The following is a 20,392-nucleotide window of genomic DNA, read 5'->3' as shown; positions in this document are numbered from 1 at the left end:
CAGTCACAAGAGGCCACTTATTATATGATTCCATTTATATAAAATATGGTTCCTTTTGTATGATTCCATTACATGTGATTCCATTTATATAAAAAATCCAGAATAGGTAAACCCATAGCGATGAAAGCAGACTGATGGTTGCCAGGAGCAAAGTGGGGTGGGGGGTGGAGAGTAACTGCTTAACTAACAGGGACGGGTCTCCTTTCGGGGTAATAAAAATGCTCTGGAACAAGATGCAGGTATGTTTGGACAACACGGTGAATGTACTAAATGCCACTGAATTAGTCATATGGAAACAGTTCATTTCATGGTATATGAAATTTACCTCAATAAAAACATGAAAGAAAAGGGGGAAAAAACAGGTGAATGGCCCTTCCCAGGAATGGTTGACACCTGAAAAAAAGGATTTATCAAAGTCAGAAAGTCTTTAGAGCCAAAGAAGGAAACGTCTAAAGGCAGCATTTCAAGCAGCGGGAGAAAGCCCTGGACTCAAGGGTTGTCCTCTGCCCCCTGGTTTGCTGCCTGCCACGGGGAACCCCAGGGAGGCGTAGGGAATTCAAACGCTTGTGTATCTAACTAAATACAGAAGAAATGTCCCTGCTTCCTGTGATGCCTGTCTTACAGGCCTGTCGGGGACACTAAGGCATTCACCTGCCAGCTCCCGCATGTGGCATTTCCTGAGAAATCGCTGCCAATCCCTGGGGACACTCAGCGGCCTTTTCTTGTCCTGACTCGGTCATTGTCCCTGCTGAATTCTGTGACCCAATCTGCTGCTTCCTCAAAGCTTTCTTTCTCGCCATCATGATGTTCCAGGAATTAATTTATGCGAACCACGAATAGAGGCGTCCTGTTCTGTCCCTACTTTGAGCCATTCCATCTTGCTGCCAAATGGGGCAACGGGAGAGAACGTTCCAGAACTCGTGTACTTGAGAAGCAGAGTTGAGGGCACCTCCTCATTTCTATGGGCACTTGCTACTTGAGCAGCTTATCACGTTCTTTCACAAATATACACACACACTCACACACACACGCACACATGCAACACACACATACACACACGCTCACACACACATGCAACACACACACTCACACTCACACACACGCTCACACACACATTCACATGCAACACACACACTCACATACACACACACACATGCAACACACACGCTCACACACATGCACACACACTCACACACTCTCACACACACGCACACACACCTGCTCACAGACGGGAAGAGGCTTAGAGTCCTGGTGGGAGCGGGGACAGGTGGCATTCCCGCTGCTGTAGAAAAGCAGTGAGAAAGACATCTGGACTCCAGACCAGCCTCCACGTGGCAGGGACGGGGCAGAGAACCACAGCTTCTCCCTGTCATCCTCCCGATGGCTTCCCACACCACAGTACCTGCCACCTCACTGGGCACAAGGACGCTTGTCAGCGGAGTGCCCCTGAGTCGCTGTGTCTTATACTGAGACCGCGGACTTAGGACTAACGTTCACCTCCCTGCGGGGTTTTCGGTTCCTCTGGTTATTTACACGGTGGATCAACTTTGCCTAAACAGAGGGTTGGTCTTTGCCCCCAGCTCCTGGGTGCTGATGTCCAGCCCCTGCAGTGACCTTCCTGACAACAATGTCATTGTTCAGCTGGGAGCCTGGGCCCCGTGGTGTCAGCTTGACCTTGGCAGGGGTTGGAGATTAAGGTGGGCCAAGCGAACGGGCAGCCGTGTCTTCGCGACCAAGCCCAATGAAACTGTTCCCAAACTCCAGTTCTTCGTCCAAATCCTTCCCAGTTTTAGGTTCTATTTGGTAGAACAATTTAAGCCCAGAAAAATCCATGCCTTGAATATTCATTAAGTGTGTTTTAGGGAAATATTTTTAGGCTTAGTGATATTCTTGTCGCTTGTTATTTAGAAACCCCAAATCTAAAACTATGTGCAAATGATTAATGGTCTCAGCGCCGGAATGAGCTGGAGGGATGAGGGGGAGGGAAGCGGGAGGGGGGCTGATCAAAGGAAAAGATGTGACCACCAGGTGGCAGTGACACACAAAAAGCTTCATCTGGGCAGTGATTTGACAGGCTTGCATGCTGGGTTGGTCCCTCGCAGCCTAAGACCTTCCAAGTGAAATGGCAGGGGGGCCACCACCCAGAAGGGGAGGAGGTCCGGGGAGGTCTGGGGGAGAGGGGGTCAGAGCGGGGCTTCACTCTGGACGCTGTCAGGAAGCCACACAGCAGGCAGCCGCCTCTGAAAGCACAGAGGTGAGAGGTGAGGTGCGGCTGGCGGGTAGGGGGTGTCTCACAGCTCCAGGGTCCCTCTCACCGTGGCTCACACACGCCAGCGCAGTTTTGCAGGGGATGTGAAGAGGGCAAGCCCTACAGAGCTAAAACTAGGCTTATTTAGGGTGGAATGAAAACAACTAGACGTGTAAACTTTTGAGTCTGGCACCGGCAGGCTGTTGAGCTAAGAGGTCCCAGTCAGCTGTGAAGAAATAAACAGTATAGGGGCTTATGTACAGGGACCATCTTCGGTCATTTATATAACAACTATTTCCTGATGTTCACACACACACACACACACACACACACACCCCACACCCCCAAAAAAAAGAAAGAAAAAAAAAACAAATAAAAAACTACCTTACATCAATCACACTCCCATAGGGTCTTCATTATACAAATATTTGTCATTTGAATTCTTGAAGTTACGGGATTTCATTGAGCAGGATACACTGGCAGATCACGTGGATAGATAAGAAACTACTCGTTGACGAACGGACCCTTCGGACATCAGCCCCACTCACACCTGGCCCTTGGGTGACAGCGCTCTCGTCCCCACTCTCCACTCCAGTGTCCCCGCCATTTGGGCTGATTGTCAGCTATAAATACAATGTAAATCGACTACAAAGTAAAATTGCAAATCTTGTCATATTGAAGGATTAACAAATGCCAGTAAAGCCGCTGAGAAAGAGAACCCAGCAAGGGTCCACCGGCCGCCCCTCAAGAGATGTTAATTGACAGTTATCGTGTTTCCCTGAAAATAAGACCTAGCCGGACCATCAGCTCTGATGCATCTTTTGGAGCAATAATTAATATAAGACCTGGTCTTATTTTACTATAACACCAGATATAATAATATAATATAATATAATATAATATAATATAATATAATATAATGTAATAAATATAACACCGGGTCTTATGTTAATTTTTGCTCCAAAAGACGCATGAGAGCTGATTGTCTGACTAGGTCTTATTTTCAGGGAAACACGGTAACAAGCATGAGAGGTGCTTCAATAGAGAGGGGTGTGAACAGCAAAGCATAGTGCCATTCTTGGGTTCCTGGGGGAGCCCTCGAACACACCTGCTAAATTGGCTTTTTTGTGCTCCCACCAGTGATGTCAAGTGTACAATGAAATGGCGACACTGTGCAGTTATATAAAATTGGAGACCAAATTGTGAACAGGCATTGCGTTCTTTGTTCTGAGTAGCACAGAGCGGGAGTCTAAATTTTCTTTAACAGAAGATAAACTAAATGTGTCGTACTCTCTATTTCATTTCTCAAGACAGGCAAAAGAAAGCCCCAATCCAGTTTGTTTTTCCTCACGGTGGTCTGAGGGATGTGACGTTCCCGTTTTCAGTCGATCCATTTTAATTGGCCAAACAATCTCGAGTTAAAGAAAAACTCCTGTAGCTTTGGATGGCAATGCTCATAAAAATGCATATTTTACGTGTGTGAAAATACCTAATCTTCTATATCGGTGGGGAACTGGCTTCCTCATAGTTCTGAAATCAGCACGTGACCTCCTGCCTCTAACCTCTGGCTGTGCTGTTCCCTCGGCCTGGAAGGCTCTCCCCAGACACCCGCAGGACCCCTTCCCTAACCTGGGCAGATGTCACCTTATCAGTGAGCCTTTCCTGGGTCACCCAGTATCTGTCTCCCCCACCACCAGACCCCGACCCCAGGTCTAGCGCCAGGAGAGCAGGAAATTTTATACATTTTGTTTCCTGCTTTATCTGTGGTTCTGAGAACCAACCTGGCAAATGGGAGGCATTCAATAAATATTGGTAGAAAGCAGGGTCTCTGTCTAAGGTGCCATCTGTCTCTGGATGCCCCAGAAACACCCAGTGTTGAGACCTGAAGACGCCCAAAAAGAGACAAGAGCTGCTCTGGCAGGGGAGGGAGTGCCGGACGGGACCCCACAGACCAGAGGTTCCGCAACTTTCACGCACACGAGAATCACCTTTGCGGCTGGTGGCACTACCTGGCCCCAACCCCCAGAGACTGTAATCCTAGTCTAGGGTGGGACCCAAAAGGGCTCTTTTCAACAAGCCGCCTTCCTGACACAGGTGGTCCCAGAACTCTCTTTGGAGGACAGAGTTAGGGACACGGTTCAGATTCTGTCAAGGACAGTACTGCTAGGGCACACCTGGGGACGGAGACGCCTTCGGAGATGAGCCCAGCCCTGGCCCCGGAGCGCTTTCAGGGTGTGATTCAGGAAAACTGAACAGACTTATACTTTGATTCTCCCGGCAAACCATTTTCTCTGTGATAAGTTAGCTGGAGACAGAGATGCGTGCGTCTCCCACTGGGCACCGGACAGCTGGCAGAGTCAGGCTCTGCTGAGAGCTGGCTTCAGAGCAGGATTGAAACTGGAAGAGGTTACAGGGCAGGGAAAAGAGTCTGGGAGAGGAGCCCGCCGTGCTGGGCCTACCGAGCAGGTAGGGGTTCCCTCCTATCCAGGGGGCTGAAAAACTGGACGTTAAGGATAGACATTTCGGTCTCTGAGTCCGAAAGACAACGCGTGCTGGAAAAGTACAGACCATCAGAGCAGAGTGTTCGGATGACACGAATTTCAGCTTCAAGAACAGGGATGTACGAAGAGGACTCTTTCTGCGAGTGAAAACTTTCCCACGTCAACTCAGGCTGAGTCCTGTGGGGCTGCCTCCCCTCCCCGGCTCGCTGCCCTATTTCACCTTCCACCTAAGAAAGTCAGATACTAAGCAAATTATATGCACCGCTTTGACATATCAGAAATGTAACGTTTTTACAAGCAAAAGAGTGGTTTTAATTATTTCAGGGTTTCAACCACAATGGGCGCTGTGATTTTGTTATTTTGATGGTTTGCTTTTACCTCCTGGGGGACCACCAGATATCAGAGTCAACTTGCAAAGTGATGGGGTCCCTTAAGGCAAGGGAGAACCATAGATAAGAATGAGCTCTGAGGCTATTTCTGCTGTCGTTCTAGGCATTTCTTCTCCACTCTGGCAGAGGCAGCTCTAAGTGTGGACGGCCAGGAGGCTGCAGAAAGCTCCACTCAGCAGTGAAGTAGATCTGGTCCCTGACCTGCTCTCCCGAGTCTCGATGAGTCTGACGTTAACCAAATGGCGGCTCCTACAACACACTCATTTCCTCCTCAATCCCAGCTTCATAGACACTTGGCCCCTCTCAGATCACAGTGCTTCCACAGGCAATCTAACAGAGCTAGTGTACCCCAAAACTTCCTGTTGGGTCTCCCCTACTCTATGCTAGCTGTATTAGTGTCCTAGGGCTGTTGTAACAAATTACCTCCAAGCACATGGGTGGCTTGAAACAACAGAAATGTGTTCTGTCCCCGTTCTGGAGACCAGAAGTCTGCAGTCAAGGTGTGGCAGGGTTGGCTCCTTCTGGAGGCTCCGAAAGAATCCATTCCTGCCTCTTTCAGCTGAGGGTGGTTGCTGGAAACCCTTGGCTTGTAGGCACGTCTGTCCACCTTCCCACGACCTTCCCCCTGTGTGTATCTATGTCCTCTCCTCTCTTATGAGGACACCGGCCATCAGATTCAGAGCCCACCCTAACCCAGGAGGACCTCATCTCAACTAATGACATCTGCAATGATTCCATTTCCAGATAAGGTCACAGTCTACAGCTTCCGGTAGACATGAATTTGGGGCGGGGGGGGGGGGCACTATACCTTCCATACAGGCACAAAGACACACACACAAACAAAAGCAAGAAACACAACAGTGAGAGGAGTGGACGGCAAAGGTTTTGCTTCACTGTGGCACCAGGTGCCTGAGGGCAGAGCCCACGGCATTTCTTACGTCGCCACTTGCTTAGTGCTGGTCCACACCGTATGTGCAGACCAACTCTAGGGTGGACCACTAAGACCCCCAGCTCCTGGTGAGCACAGCTTTGTTGAACCCCTTCTCTTTGAGTGTGGGTAGGACCTGTGACTTGCATCTAACCAATAGAATATGGAAAAAGTGATGGAATGTCACTCCACGGTTACGGTACATTTTACAAGATGCCACCTTGCGAACAGACTCCCTCTAGAGACTCTGTTCTAGTGTCTTTGAAGGAGGAAGCAGCCGCGTTGGGAGACCCATGGGGCAGGGAGCTGAAGGTGGCCTCTAGGAGCTTAGGGCAGCCTCTAGCTGACAGCCAGTAAAAACCCAGGGCCCTTAGTCCTTCGATAGCAAGGAAATCAGCTTTGCCAACCACACAAGTGAGCTTAGAGGCAGATTCTTCCACAGTCGGGTCTCCAGATAAGAACACAGCCCAACTGACACCTCCATTGCAGCCAGTGAGAACCTGAGACCAGCTAAGCTGTGCCTGGACTCCTGACCCAGAGAAACTGTAAGAAAATAAATGGGTCTTGTTTTAAGCCTTGACATGTGTAGTCATATTATGCAGCAATAGATCACAGTTATATCACATTTTAAAACTTCTGATTTGGTGGCCAACACTTCAGCAACAGATAATTCCACATAAAAATACAGATTCCTGATTTCACTGAAAAGACCAAAAGACAGGACCCCCCACCCCGGGCTTACCATCCTGCCCATTGACAACTGGCACCCCTCAGCGGGGGCCTGTGAGCTCCTGTTTATCACAGCTCGCACCTCTCCCCACTGCTCCCTGGCACGAGGCTGAGTGCCAATTGCCACTAATTACCGAGTTGTTCCATGGTTTTTCTCTGAGTTGAGTTACGAGGAGATGGAGAGACTTCTTGTGTCCATCCCTATGTCAACTCTTTTCTCATATCCCATCTTCTCTGGTCATTTATGTTACCTGTCTGGCCCCTATGGACACGTGGCTCCCAATCAGCATGACAGCACCCCTGACAGGGCACATGGAAATAAGCAGGGGTATTTCAGGTTGTCTAATGACTGGAGGCAGGGGACACTGCTTGCATTTAAAGGATGAGCATTGTGGATGCTTAAATGCCCTGTGGTATCCAGAATCGTCTTGCCCCACTCCAAATGCCAATAGTTCCTCCACTGAGAAACACTGTAGACATCTGATTTTTTCGATCTTTGTCTAGAGAGTGCCCCACCATCACCTGCCTACAACACAGATGCCTGGGATGTATTTCCTCAGCAAACTGGACCCCAGGCTGAGCAGCAGACGCTCTCTAACTGACCTGGCCTTTGTAGATCACACCTTATTCTTCAAGTTTAGTGAACAGACCAGGAAGCAACTTCCCTGCAAATTCTGGATGTCCTGTCCCATTTGTGAAGCCAATACCTGCCACAGCTTCAAGTCCATTGTCACCCCAGCATCACTGATGGAGTCTGTCCGTCCCTTTCACTTCTTTGCATAGCTCTGAGTGTTGGCTCCCACCACAAAAGTCAGTCTATCATCAGACCACATTTAAACATCCGACATGACAAAAGGCTCCCCCAACACAGAAAACTCTCTCCTCTCTGATTCCCAGCCATCCCTCTGATCGTCACGCCCCACATGGTGAAGTTAATGACGATGTCTGCCTCTCTGACAGCCAAATTATTAAATACACACACACACACACACACACACACACACACACACACACACACTGTGAGCGGTACTTGGCAGGGGGCAGGGAGGTTGATATTTTCTCAGGGTGCAATAAATGGCTTCTCATGATTCAATTAGTAAGGCAATACTGTTTTATGCAAACCTAGGATTAATAAACGTAGAGTAATTAAGACCAGAGATGCTTTTGAAATGAAAGGGGTTCGGAAAGGAGAAAGTGTCTCAGAGCTTTGGGATTCAAAATGTGACTGAGGCGTATTAGATTTAATTTAAAGTCTCTTTACTGAGTATCTATTACATGTCAGCTATTAACCACCTACTGTGTGCAGGAGAATGGGCCTTCCTAGGGGACAGGCAGACAGAAGAGTGAAGTTACCACAGACTTTGAAGCTGTTTCTGGCTTAAAACCCAGACTCCAGCTGCATGAGTCACTTACCCTCTCTTTGCCTCAGTTTTCTTATCTGTAAATGGGACGAATAATAGGACCAGCCTTACAGTGTCACTGCAAAGATTAAATAGAGAGGGATATACAAAATGCTTAGAACAGAGCACGGCGTATAAGAAGGACTATACACTGCTGTTCATTATGCTGGTGAAGGTGACAGGAGGGCCAGGCGCTGTCCCCTTCGGAGACCAGCCCTCAGAGCTGACATTCCAAAGAACCACCCCTCGGTGGGAAAAATGCTTCAGGGACAGACCGAAAAGCTGTTGTGGGAGTTGTCCATCCAGCTCCCAACCCTGGTCATCTCACCCACAGACGACCAGCAGGGCTAATGGCGTCTGCTCAGCACCCATCTGCTCACCTGACACAGCAGCTAGATTTCCCATGAACAGCCTCCCATGCTCAGCCAGGTAGTTCAGGTTGAACTGACCCCACCCTGGGCTTCAGGGATTGGTGTGTATGCGGCCAATGAAAGCATTGTGTCCTCCTGGACAGACTGATGGGTCCAAGAAGGAACCATGTGACCCAGCCAAACCAATCAGAATATCCCATCCCCTGGCCATAGTTGATTAACTCACAAACAGCCACGTGACCCAGAATTTGTAAGGAAGCATTGAGCCCAGTTCTGTCTTTACTAAGCAGTAAGTGTTGCAAGAGTCCACCACCTGCCTGAGAATGAAACCAACGAGAGAAAGTAGAGGCGATAGGTGGAAAGAAGTGGCTTCCGAGCCACACTGGACCCAGCCAGCCCTGAGGCTGTCCTTGCACTTGTCAGTTATATGAGCCAGTAAATTCCATTTAAGCCATTTTGAGTTGGGTTTCTTGTATTTGCAACTGAAAGTGCACTGACAAAAACAGGCTTTGCTATTTCTACCATCCAGGGGACCGAATTCAAAAGTTCACAGAAGATATACGTATAAAGTTACCCCCTGTAGACCAAGGACAAGAGAACGGATAGTACGAGGATGTTCAATGTTTCAACTGCCCTGGTGAGTACAGAGAGCAAATATTAAACAAAGGAAACCGACGGAAATAATCAGAGATCCTCTCCCTCCGTCATAGCCATCACCTCTGTAATAAATATTAATAAACAAAGCTAGGGTACAGAAATTCAACACGTAATTCAAAAATAATAACCTGACCTTTTATGGAATTAATTGCATTTCCTGTCAAACCTGTTATTTGTAGAATATTTGGTGATATAAATTTTCAGATGCCTAGCAAAAAATCATTTCATCACGGTAATTTAAAGCATTCGGAGAGTCACAATTAATTTTTTCATCTCTTCGTCTCCCACCCAGACACACTGAAGGGCTCACCCTGACACGCTGGATAGTTCCTGTTCATGAAGACTTGTCAACAACCTGGGTGACTCACAGCTACCATGAAATACACACACACACACACACACACACACACACACACAAATCCATTTTCACAACTTCATCTACCATCTAGAATATAATGACCCACAAAGTTATTTTCTGCAGCACAGAACTTTCTCCTAAGGCCCAGATGCACAGCCAAATGAACACTTGAAATCACCTCTTAGAAATTTCAAAGGAAAATAAAATTCAACATGTCCAAAAGAGAAACTTACCCAAAAATAACACAAAAGCACCTTACTTCTCTTATCCTTTTCAAGAAAGGACCAGTGTCATAGTCTGTTCAAGCTGCTATAACAAGATACCACAGACTGGGCGGCTTAAACAACAGAAATGTATTCCTCACAATTCTGGAGGCTGGAGGTCCAAGGTCAAGGTGCCAGCCAATTTAGTTCCTGGTGAGGGCTCCCTTCCTGGTTTGCAGACGGCCACCTTCTAGGTGTGCCCTCATGGGGAGGAGAGCAGAGAGGGAGAAAAAAAGTTCTCTTGTCTCTTCTTGTAAGGGCACCAATCTCATCGTGAGGGCTCCACCCTCATGCCTTATGTGCTTCCCAAATGTCCCATATCCAAATTCCATCACATTGGGGGTTGGGGTTTCGACATATCAGTTGGGGTGGGGGAGGGGCATGGAAGCATTCAGTATATAGCACCCACCAAGCACCAAATCACTCAAACCAGAAACCTGGGGTCAATCTTGACACCCCCCTTTCTGTAACTGCCTCCACAGCTGGTCCCTCATTAAGTCCCACTCTTCCCTCCATGTCCCCGCCATCGTCCTCATGTGTGTCACTGTAACAAGCACTCTACAACCACTGCTACCAACCACAGAGCAACTAGGGTGATCTGCTCAAAATCCTGAGCTGTCCAAATTCCAAGCTTGAAACCTCTCACAGGTTACCTCACTGTTAGGAAAAGTCCAAACCCCCACAGAGCTCTGCATGGTCTGGACCCTGATTAAGGGATCACGGAAGTGCCTACTGGAGGTGGTGGCTAAGCTAATAGCTTAGTGGCTAAAAGCACAGATGCTGGAACCAGGTCTCGTGGTTTCAAATCCTGGCTCTACTATTTATCTGCTCTGCGAGCTACCTAACCTCTCTGAGCCCCCGTTTCCTCATCCGTAAAATGAAATCATAGTAGCCATCCCATAGGTGTCACATGAGGATTGAATGCAAGGTCTTAGTAGGTGCTATTTTAATTACCTCTCTGGGCTCATGGCTCTGGGCTTTCCTGCTGGTCTTTCTCAATTCCTCAGAAGCTTCAGACTCTTTTCCCACCTGGCTACACTGGTTTTCCTGTTTCTCCTGCAGGTCCGTTTGCTAGATTCCTTGTTCAGTACCACTGGGGGCTGACAGCTGGGAACAGCATCACAAGAGGCTCCTTCATCCTCCCTCTGGCTTCCAGTTGGGGTGAACCAACAAAAGGTACAGCCAGAGAGCAGATGGTGAGAGAAGAGAGACTAGAGTATGTAACTCCTGGCTTCTCCCTGCTTATCACGACGGCCGGGTTCCTTTCCCTGTGAACACAGGCCCTGTGAGCAAGCCCTGGTCCCCAGCTTCTGCTCTCACTGGGTTCCTGCAATTCCCCTCCCCACCATTGCCTCCTAAGCCAGGACGGGGACTGCTTCCCACTGTCACTTGTCCTGGGGTGCTTTACCACCCCTGGCTGTCTTGACCCTTCATCAGATTCTCTTTGAGGTGCCAGCTCTTTCCAACCAGAGCCCCGACTGGCTCAGGCCTTTGTATATACTGTTCCCTGTACCTGAAGCCTTCTCCCTCACATGTCCCCACCCCACCTCCAATTATCTGGATCACTCCTATTCATCCTTCAACTCTCCACTTAATCGACACCTCCTCAGGGAAGTCTTCCCAGCTGCACAGGACTAGATTCACTATTTTCTTTTATTGCACCTTGATTTCTCTTTCCCAGCACTCATCACAGCTAATACTAAATATGAATAATTACCTGTGTACGTTTCTATACACATTATAATCCCCAGATTGTAAGACCCGTAACAGCAGAGACCGAATCTCGCTTATGTTCATTGCATGCCCCCTCCCCCACCACATTCATACAATGCTTTGCACACACTTGGTACTTGATGCACACATGTCGAATGAATGAAACAAGGAAACGGAGTGGGTCCCCACAGCCAAATGACCAGGCGGTGTCCAACAGGAACAAAGCGAAGTGATGTCCGGGGCAAAGCCACTTTTGTTTCTCCGCCTAAGACAGAAGACCCTGCCGCGGCCACCTGCGCTTTCCATGGGGCTGCTCGCTACCAAGACGTCTAGCCAAACTCCGCTGGAGCCCAGGTGGCAACCCAGGCACAGAGGCTGGCTGAGGGGCAGGGACGCTGCACGGGCTCCAGGCCCCTGGACTGAGCCTGGCCCACCGAAGTCTCATGTATCACACACATGTCGCTCAGTCGTAGCAGCAGAAACAGCCCCTCACATTCAGTTACCAGCTTGCCAACTGCTTTCACACCTATTATCTAATTGTTCCTCACAGAAACCTGCAAAACTGCGACAGAGGAAGAGTGACATGCCCACGATCACGAGCGGGAAGACGCAGAAGGGGGCTGGACCCCCGCGGCTCCTGCCTGGAGGAGGCAGCCAGCCTCGCCCACACTTTGCATCCTTTCGCTGCGTGTCGGGGGACCTGCTCCAGACGCCTCCCAGCGTGCCTTTCTCTAGCAAAGTGACCGGAAAAGCAGCGCCACGGAGGACTTAAGTGTGTTATCTCCAGAGCTGGTGCCTCGGCGCAAAGCCAAGTTGGCCACTTCTACCTGTGGAACCCGATGCTAATGTTTTGAGCCTCTCTGAGCCTCAGCTTGTGAATCTGTGAAATGGAGACCATAGTAGCCTTGACTAGAAAATGAGTGGATGTGTTTACCTCACACAGCGCAGTGCCTGACCTGGCACACAACAGGCACCGAGAAGTAGTATGTATCACCTCTTCCGTCCTCCTTATAGCCACGACCAGCCTGCTCGTCCCCACCAGACTAACTGCTAGCCTTTGAGCAAGGGGACGTCTGATGCCACTTTGCTACGACCTCCCCCTCACTGCCCGAGGAAGGGGGGGAAACAAGCAATAGGTGTGACCCTCTGAGCACAAATTCAAGAAATCTTGCTTTCTTTACTTTCTTACATTCAAATGAACTTTGGTTCATTTAAACCAGCCCCATTTGGTCAGGCTGGTTTAGAAAAATAAAGACTGAAAGTAATTCTTCCTGAGCTTTCTCCTCCCTCTCAGGGACAGAGTGGGAAAACTCTGGGGTTGTGCGTGAGGACAAAGCTGGGGGAGGGGTAGAAAGCCACCAGAATGTCCATCATCCATCACACACGGCACCACTGAGAATCTGTCATGGCGCCCCCGTGGTCCCTCAGGTCAGTGGGAAGGGGGTCTCTGCTACCCCTCTGCCAGCCTTGGGGCTAGTAAACCTTCTAGAAGGTTGCCCATGTCTAATCTACTCAGATTCGTGGTTGTAAACTCAGGAGCCCCCAGAGACCTGACAGGTAATTGAAAGGTGAGCAGCTGGGCAGGTAGATACCACAAGGGACTGGTTACTAACACTCCAGTCCAAGGGACGCCCCGTGAGCGCCCCCTGCCTTCATCCTCCAGAAGCAGCGTTCGGGTAACGAGACCCTCCATCCTTGGAGTTCTGCCCAGTATGAAGCGTGACTTCGCAGCCACTGAACCACAGACCGGCAGGCAGCCCGAGACCAGCCTGTGGGACATGCTCCAGGAGCGTACCCTCTCGCCACCCCAACATCTGTCCCCAGGGCACACTTCTCCCCTCAGTCCAGGACCACAGGCTCCCAAGACCACACCTGTCACTTACCAAACATACACACATGCGCTCACGTACTCAGGTGCAAACACACGCCCCATTCTTTAGGAAATCCTGTCTGAATCCTGCTGTGAAAAAACAAAATGACTTGTTCGTTCGGATTCTACCTTTGAGAAGGAGGAAGGCCAGTGCGTCAGTTACCTCCTGAGGTAACTGTGAGGACACCCAGAATGCCAAGGGGACCCACCTCCGGGTGACACTGCCTTGCCTGGCCTTCCGGGAACGCGGACGTCTGTCCTGTGCACACAGATGCCAGACCCACCTGTTTGTTAAGGGACGAATAACCAGAGAACCCATTTGGGAACCTGTGTTCTGGGGTCCAGTGTTTCCGGCTGTGCTTGTGAAATGAGCTCCAACTTTATAAGCAGAGATCCGGAAATGAGAAGCGAAATATTGTTCATCCTCCTCTCAAAAGAGAGACCTCCTGTGCAATGGGTCGTGGGACCAAAAGAAAGGCAAGTACTATCAGGAGAGCAGATTTCCGTCTGGGATAGTCAAAGCCAGGGACAGTGCAGCTGGGGGCGTTCAAAATCATCCTGTTAGGGGCATCGCCCTGTACGTACCTCAGACTAGTACTTAACTGTGTCATGAGCTCAGAAACAGCCTCCAGAGACATACTATAAATACTACAGGTCCAGAGGGACAGAACTCCAAGAATCCCTAGGTCACAGAGAGCTGGAGGCTGACTGCACACCTGGCCAACCATTCCTACATGACAGCAGCCAGATCCTTACCCTCCGGGGTGACCGCTGCATTCACTTGGTGAACCCTTCTCACCTCTGCAGATACTATAAGGTCAAGAAAAGCCACCGACGTCCCCTTCATCCTAAAGCCAAAATGATTCCTCCCTGGAGCTTGGCTTCCCCAGCCCTCCCCCGACCTTCTGTTAGTCCCCGCTCACTTTATCCAGCGCATTCACCCCCTGACGCACCTTGCCTTGCTTCCACAGGCAGTTTACACTGCAACAACCAAATCATTAAGGAGAGAAGCAAAACTCAACAAGCCATCAAGTAAAGAACAAACATGCAAAAGCAAGAGGCATCGACTCGTTTGCTCATCTGTGAGGGGCATAGTTTCACTTGCTGGCAATGCTACAAAATCACCTTCACCACACTGCTTCCCAATTCGGAGGAGATCGGCAGCCCCAGTGCCGGCCCATGTCCAGACCCTGCTGGCCCAGGCATTCCTTCTCTTTACCGGCCACTCACCTGACCTCCCTCCCACTGTGGACCCATCTGGACTGTGCTCCATTCAGAATCACCACATACTCCAGTACTTGTGGATTCAGAAATCCAGGCGCCATAAACCAAAACATCGAGCATTCTGCTGTGCCCCCCGCCGCCACCCCTCCCTGTCCTAGAATATACACTTCACAAGATTCTTCCCCACCGTAGACCCAGGAAAACCAGTACCTGAAAACGGAACACAGTCAAACATTTGTTGAATTAATTATTAATGAGTCTTCCACAAAAGAAATTTAATATGACACTGCTCTGCCTCCGATGGGTTAAGTTTAAAATATGATATTAAGACCCAGGTATTCTTTGTAACCTCATTTAAATCATTGTTTCTGTTAGTTGCCAAACCTACTATAAAGCACAAGAGCGTCACAATAATAAAGCCATTTCCCTGGGAAACTGTCGCCTAAGAGTTGGTCTGTATCCAACACAAATTTTATCAGCATCTTGTGCTCATGTGATCTAGAACTCATTCTGGTTCCCTGTCACTCAAAAGGCTCCTTCTGGACGGAAAGTACAAGGTGCATCAATGACCCACACCAACAGGGCCCAGGGGGCAGCCTCCAGCTGCCACATCCCTTTTCAGGATGGGGAACAAACAGCCATGAGGACGCTCAGCAGGGCTTCCCCCCAGAGGGGAAGCAGAGAGCAAGGGGCCAGATCCCCTCCACCCGGATACCCAAGTCTCAACAGGTCACACAGAGTCTTGTCCCACCCCCTGTTGTCAAGAAGGAACAGAGGTTAACAAAAGGGCACACTTCCAGCTCACCAAATTTCAAAATGCTGGCAACTCATTCGATTTTTTAAATGCCCAAAGTTAAATGTCAAAAAAAAATTTTTTTTAACTGCTAGAGAGCAGAGTTTCCAGAATGCGGTAGAGCAGACACCCCTATTCCTGAGGGCACACGAGAAAGTTTAGGTGGCGTGACGAGCACATAATACTAAGTTGTACTGAGTTGGGAGAAAGAGGGTTTCGCCTGAACATCAGCCCTTCTGATGACGTCAGGAGGAAAGCTCAGCCCATGTTAATGGCTCTCACCTTCTCTCACTCGCACGTCTCCCCTTTTAACAGGGAGAACTAATGGGCCTCAAAATCAAGGCATTTTACAGCCTTACACTATCTAGCCTAAATGTCATAACACTCGCTTTTGTGTCTAATTATTATCGTTGCCTTCTATTTACGGCAAGTCCTACTGGCTTTCTATTATAGAAGATATAGAAAGTTTCTGTGGTAGGTAAATTGACTGTCGTTAAAATATGAGATGATTTAAAGACCAACATTAATTGAACAGTAGTACTGGTGATGGGTACGTGTGGAGGGAATAGTGACATCTGACAGGAAAGAGACAGTGCTGACCGCTCATGCTCCCAACATGCAATGAGTTTAGGAGATGAACTCATTATCCATAGTTAGTGTGGGTGTACTCGGGAAAAATAAAACCGGGGAACCAAGAGACTGATCTTCCACTTTAAGGGAGTGATACGCAATCTTCTTTTAAGATAAATGTATTGCAAAAAAAATGTGTACCCACTGAAATGCAAATGGTAAGGGAGAAGGGTTGGGTGGTGGTAGGTGTGGGACAACGGGAACTCTGGGAAATGTGGGTTCCAGAGCCCACCCGGGCCAGCCCTGACAGGCAGCCTCACTCTGCTGCAGCCCAGCAGCTGCACCGCAGGGATCCCTGGGCTGCAGATCAAGGAGGCGATTCTGCACCGCTAGAGCCGGGCTGCCGTGCAGCCCAATTCGGCACAGTAATTGGACCTCAGTGTGAGAAGGCCACTCCTGGTTGGGTTTGCTCAAGGGCGCACATAAAAGAAGAAAACACACATGGAGCAGGAATCAAGCTGTTAAGAAAGGACTCAGAGGTTGTCTTCAGTTGTCAAAACACGGCTGTGGGACAGACACACAGCCCCCTGCCCTCACCTGTCTACATCTGCTCCGTCTCCACAGCTGGCGATTCACGGAGCAGCCAAGACAGGAAGCCGCCGATAGAAAGGACTTTCAAGAAGAGAGAAGGCAAAGAGAACAGATTTTTAAAAGCCAGACACCACCAGGGTTCACACACTTAGACTGAACGGCGATAATCTGATGAGTGCTTCAAGCCGGACCCACGTAATGGGACTGAGCTTGAGGCGATTTCCTGGCATCTGATTACAGCCATCAAACCATATGTTTTTCCTAGACTTTAAACCTTTTCAAGGGTCTCTGCATCTGGTTCCATCTCAGTTGAACTAATGGTTTTATGATTGAGAAATTGAGGCTCAGAAAACTGATGTGATTCAAGCAAAGTTCTAAAGAGCCAAGACGAGAACTCAGACGGACAACTGCTTGGTCTCTTTTCTCTCTGTCACTTGTGTCCCTAAGACAGGAAGAATGCGCTTTCCTCATGTTCTTGCACCAAATATCCTGTTCAGAATTGTCGTTCAGTATCCTGGGACCATCTCTTGCAATAAAAAAGATAAAACCAGGTGATCTCAACTAGAAAAAACTCAATATGCTAAACTGACTGCACTGAGTAACCACACTTGCCTTAGAGGAAAAGGTGAACTGTAGTCTGCTTTTGTCTGTGTTTTAGAAATCTAAAGACATTGAGTGTGCAATTGAAAAGATCATGTGATAATTACCTCACACACTCAAGGGAGGACGTAAGGTAGAGTTTTTTGCTTGCGAGCAACAGAAACCCATTCTGGCCAGCTTATGAGAAAGATTTATAGGAGAGATATTGGGCATCTCATAGAACAGAAGGGCAGGCTGGAAACCCAGGCCCAGAAATGGGCTAAGATCCAGGGCAGCTAACTGGCAAGACCCCCACAGAGCCCACCCCCAGGCTTCCACTTCAGCTGGCACCAAACATCACATATACCTGGAGTCTAGAGTAGTTTTATTTGCCATTGGTGCCCAGAGAGAATTTCCCTCAGTAGCAGATGACCAGCCAGCAAAAGGGGCCCATGTCTGTGCCCAGCTCAGTCCTGTGTGATGTATGCATGTGAACACACACACACACTCACTCACACTCGTGCTCACCCATGATCAGTAGCAGACACTTGTGAAGCATCTCCCATCGGCCCCTCAGCCCACCCAACCTCAGCACAGCTGGAATGGACAGTTCCAGGGGCAGCTACTAGTGACCTTCGCCAAAGCCTGCTTGCTTCTCTGCTGTCTTCCCCCAGTCACGCCCCTCCAGGGCAACCTTCAACCAACTGGGATGGAAGTCAGTAGGTCAACGCTCCAGCCTCCCCATTTTCCAGGGTGACAATTCTGAGGTACCTTCTACCTAGTTCCGAGGGGGGACCCCAATGGGATGAAGCCCCAGGAACTCATCGGTGCACTTTTACCAAGTCCAAATGCAGCCTCACTGAGGGGCACGTGCTGTCGACCAGCTTCCCCGTCTCCGGGCGTCCCCAGACCACACACGAGCTATATTCTGCCTGCCACCTCTGTTACTACTTACTTAGTATTTCTTTCCTATCTGCTCACTGGGTTTACATACATTTATCGGAGGCGTGCAATATGTCAGCACTTTAAGTGAAAAACATCAGATCACTTTCCATAAACACAAGACACCCCTAAAATATGTACAATAAAAGCAGTGGCATTGAATTCCAGCCAGCTGCCTCTGCCCGCCAAAGTCTCCCAGCCTGGGGCATGGACTCGCATTGCTCAAAACAAAAACACGCCGACAGACCAGTGATGCAAGGGCTTTAGAGCATCACACAGGCTGTCTCTTAGGCTGAACCAGGGCAGAAGGGGGTTGCACACTGGGTAGTTTGCTGTTACCTACGCACCTGTATTTGGTACTGGAACACATACACGCATCTCAGGTGTCTCCTGAAATCATTTCCCCGCACTAGCGTTTCCCAAAGTTAGGCGCTGACTGAGTTTAGCTGGTATCTAAGATGAATTTAAAAGCAAAAGTCACTCTAGAAGAAACTCGTAGAAAGATAAAAGGTAATTTAATGCGTGTGCAGGTCTCACCAAGGCGAGCCTTCCTTCCACACTTCCTCTGGACACCCATCACGTTACCATGGGAACATGAAGTGGTAGCCAATCGAACTTTCTAGCCGGATATTCCCGAGTGTGAGGGGGGCCCCTTCTAGCCCCTGGATGCACAATGAGCCACTCGCTCGCCTAGCCCAGGACACTTGTATTGTAACAGAGCTGACACCACATTCCTGAGTCCCCAGTCGATTGCTTCCAGTCAGTTGACTTTCTTTCAGAATAAAAAGCAAAGAGGTGTTCCTCGCATCCATGACCAGCTATCATGAACTCCAAAAATATCTGTCCGTTAGCCACGAAACGGTCTATACAGGCACCTGGGAAGTCACTAAAGGATGAACGGGAACTAGCTTCGGAGAGCTAATAATAATAAGACAAGGCACGGCCATGCCTTTGCCCAGGAAAACTCAGCCCCATTGCTGGTTTAATAGCTAAATATTTAATATTTAGATATGTGACATATTTAAATGAAATATTTGCATATTTGAACAAGTTCTTTGAATATTTAAATGAGCTCATCCACTGGGATCACAGGTTAGATACCGAGTCTGACACTGAGTTTCTTACCGATCGCAATAATGAGCTGAATTATTCATACACATATACATGCTTTTATGGGATGGCTTTTATTCCCTGTATCTTAGCTCAAATATTACAGTACATTGTGCACTCTCTAGTTGCGGTCCAATTTCTGACACAGTTTCCATAATCGCAAGATTTACATACAGATGGCAAATAAATAAAACCTCTGCCGCCTGGTCTGCGGTTCTGATGGTCAGCAAATCCTATTAGGGGCTTTATGAACCTGCTCAGGGATGGAAACGTTGTATCTGACCTTATGGATTTCAGCCGTGCAGTGCAGTCCAGGCCTGCTGCAAAAATTGAACTCGCAACATTTTTCCGCAACATGAAGTTACCAAAATTGAGTTTATTTCTACACGCAGCAGTTGGAAATACCCAATCCTTCTCATATCTCATTCGAGCCACAATGGTCTCCTTTTTTCCCCCTCCATTGTCTCTAATGGCACGTCTGTATTTTGTTGTGTATAAAATGTATAAAGCGCTCCCGTGTACAATGTGCACCAATGTTTTGGGCCCAAACTTTCAGGCAAAAAAATCTTTTGTTTTAATTTTTTAATTCAAATTTTTATCTGTTTACATTTAGGTACTTGGATTTTTGTATTATAAAGGAATTTTAACATTTATTTTTTAACCTATTATGGTACAAGAAATTTTATGTAACAAATAATTACAAAACACAAGAACAGATACAAGGTACAGGAAATTTTATGTACCGGTGACATATTTACGATATTTACGCATCATAGGAGGCCAAGAACTCTTCATCATTGCAAGTTTGTCGTAAATTCAACGAAACCAATTATTGTATTCCAGGGTATGATTTTGCATACGGACATCATTACTGATTTCTAGAGTTACACTTTTAACTCATAAGCATAAATAAAAGAATTAAAAACATTATATAGACACAGAATTAGTACTACCCATGTATAATGCGCATCCTTATTTTTCCCTCACTAATTTGGGCAAAATAATGCACATTGCACACGGCAAAATACGGTAACTGCAATTAGCTAGCAAGCACCAAGAAGTACAAGTTGACCAACACATAAAATTGTCAGCAGGAGAAAAGTCTAGAAGACACGTGAGAAAGAAAGAGAAGGAAGGCAGGTGGTCTCTGCCAAGG

General features: G+C 48.2%; 1 protein-coding gene across 3 annotated transcripts in view; it reads right to left on the bottom strand.

The window, feature by feature from the left end:
• The window catches only part of TMEM132B (transmembrane protein 132B), a 268,754-nt gene that overhangs the window by 114,427 nt on the left and 133,935 nt on the right, over positions 1 to 20,392 (bottom strand). The gene's annotated exons all lie outside the window — the stretch shown is intronic.

This window comes from Rhinolophus sinicus, chromosome 9, assembly GCF_057876585.1.
Source record: "Rhinolophus sinicus isolate RSI-liver-muscle chromosome 9, RSI-T2T, whole genome shotgun sequence".
Lineage (NCBI taxonomy): Eukaryota > Metazoa > Chordata > Mammalia > Chiroptera > Rhinolophidae > Rhinolophus > Rhinolophus sinicus.
Note: the sequence above shows the minus strand (reverse complement) of the source record. Positions and strands in the feature narration are given on the sequence as shown.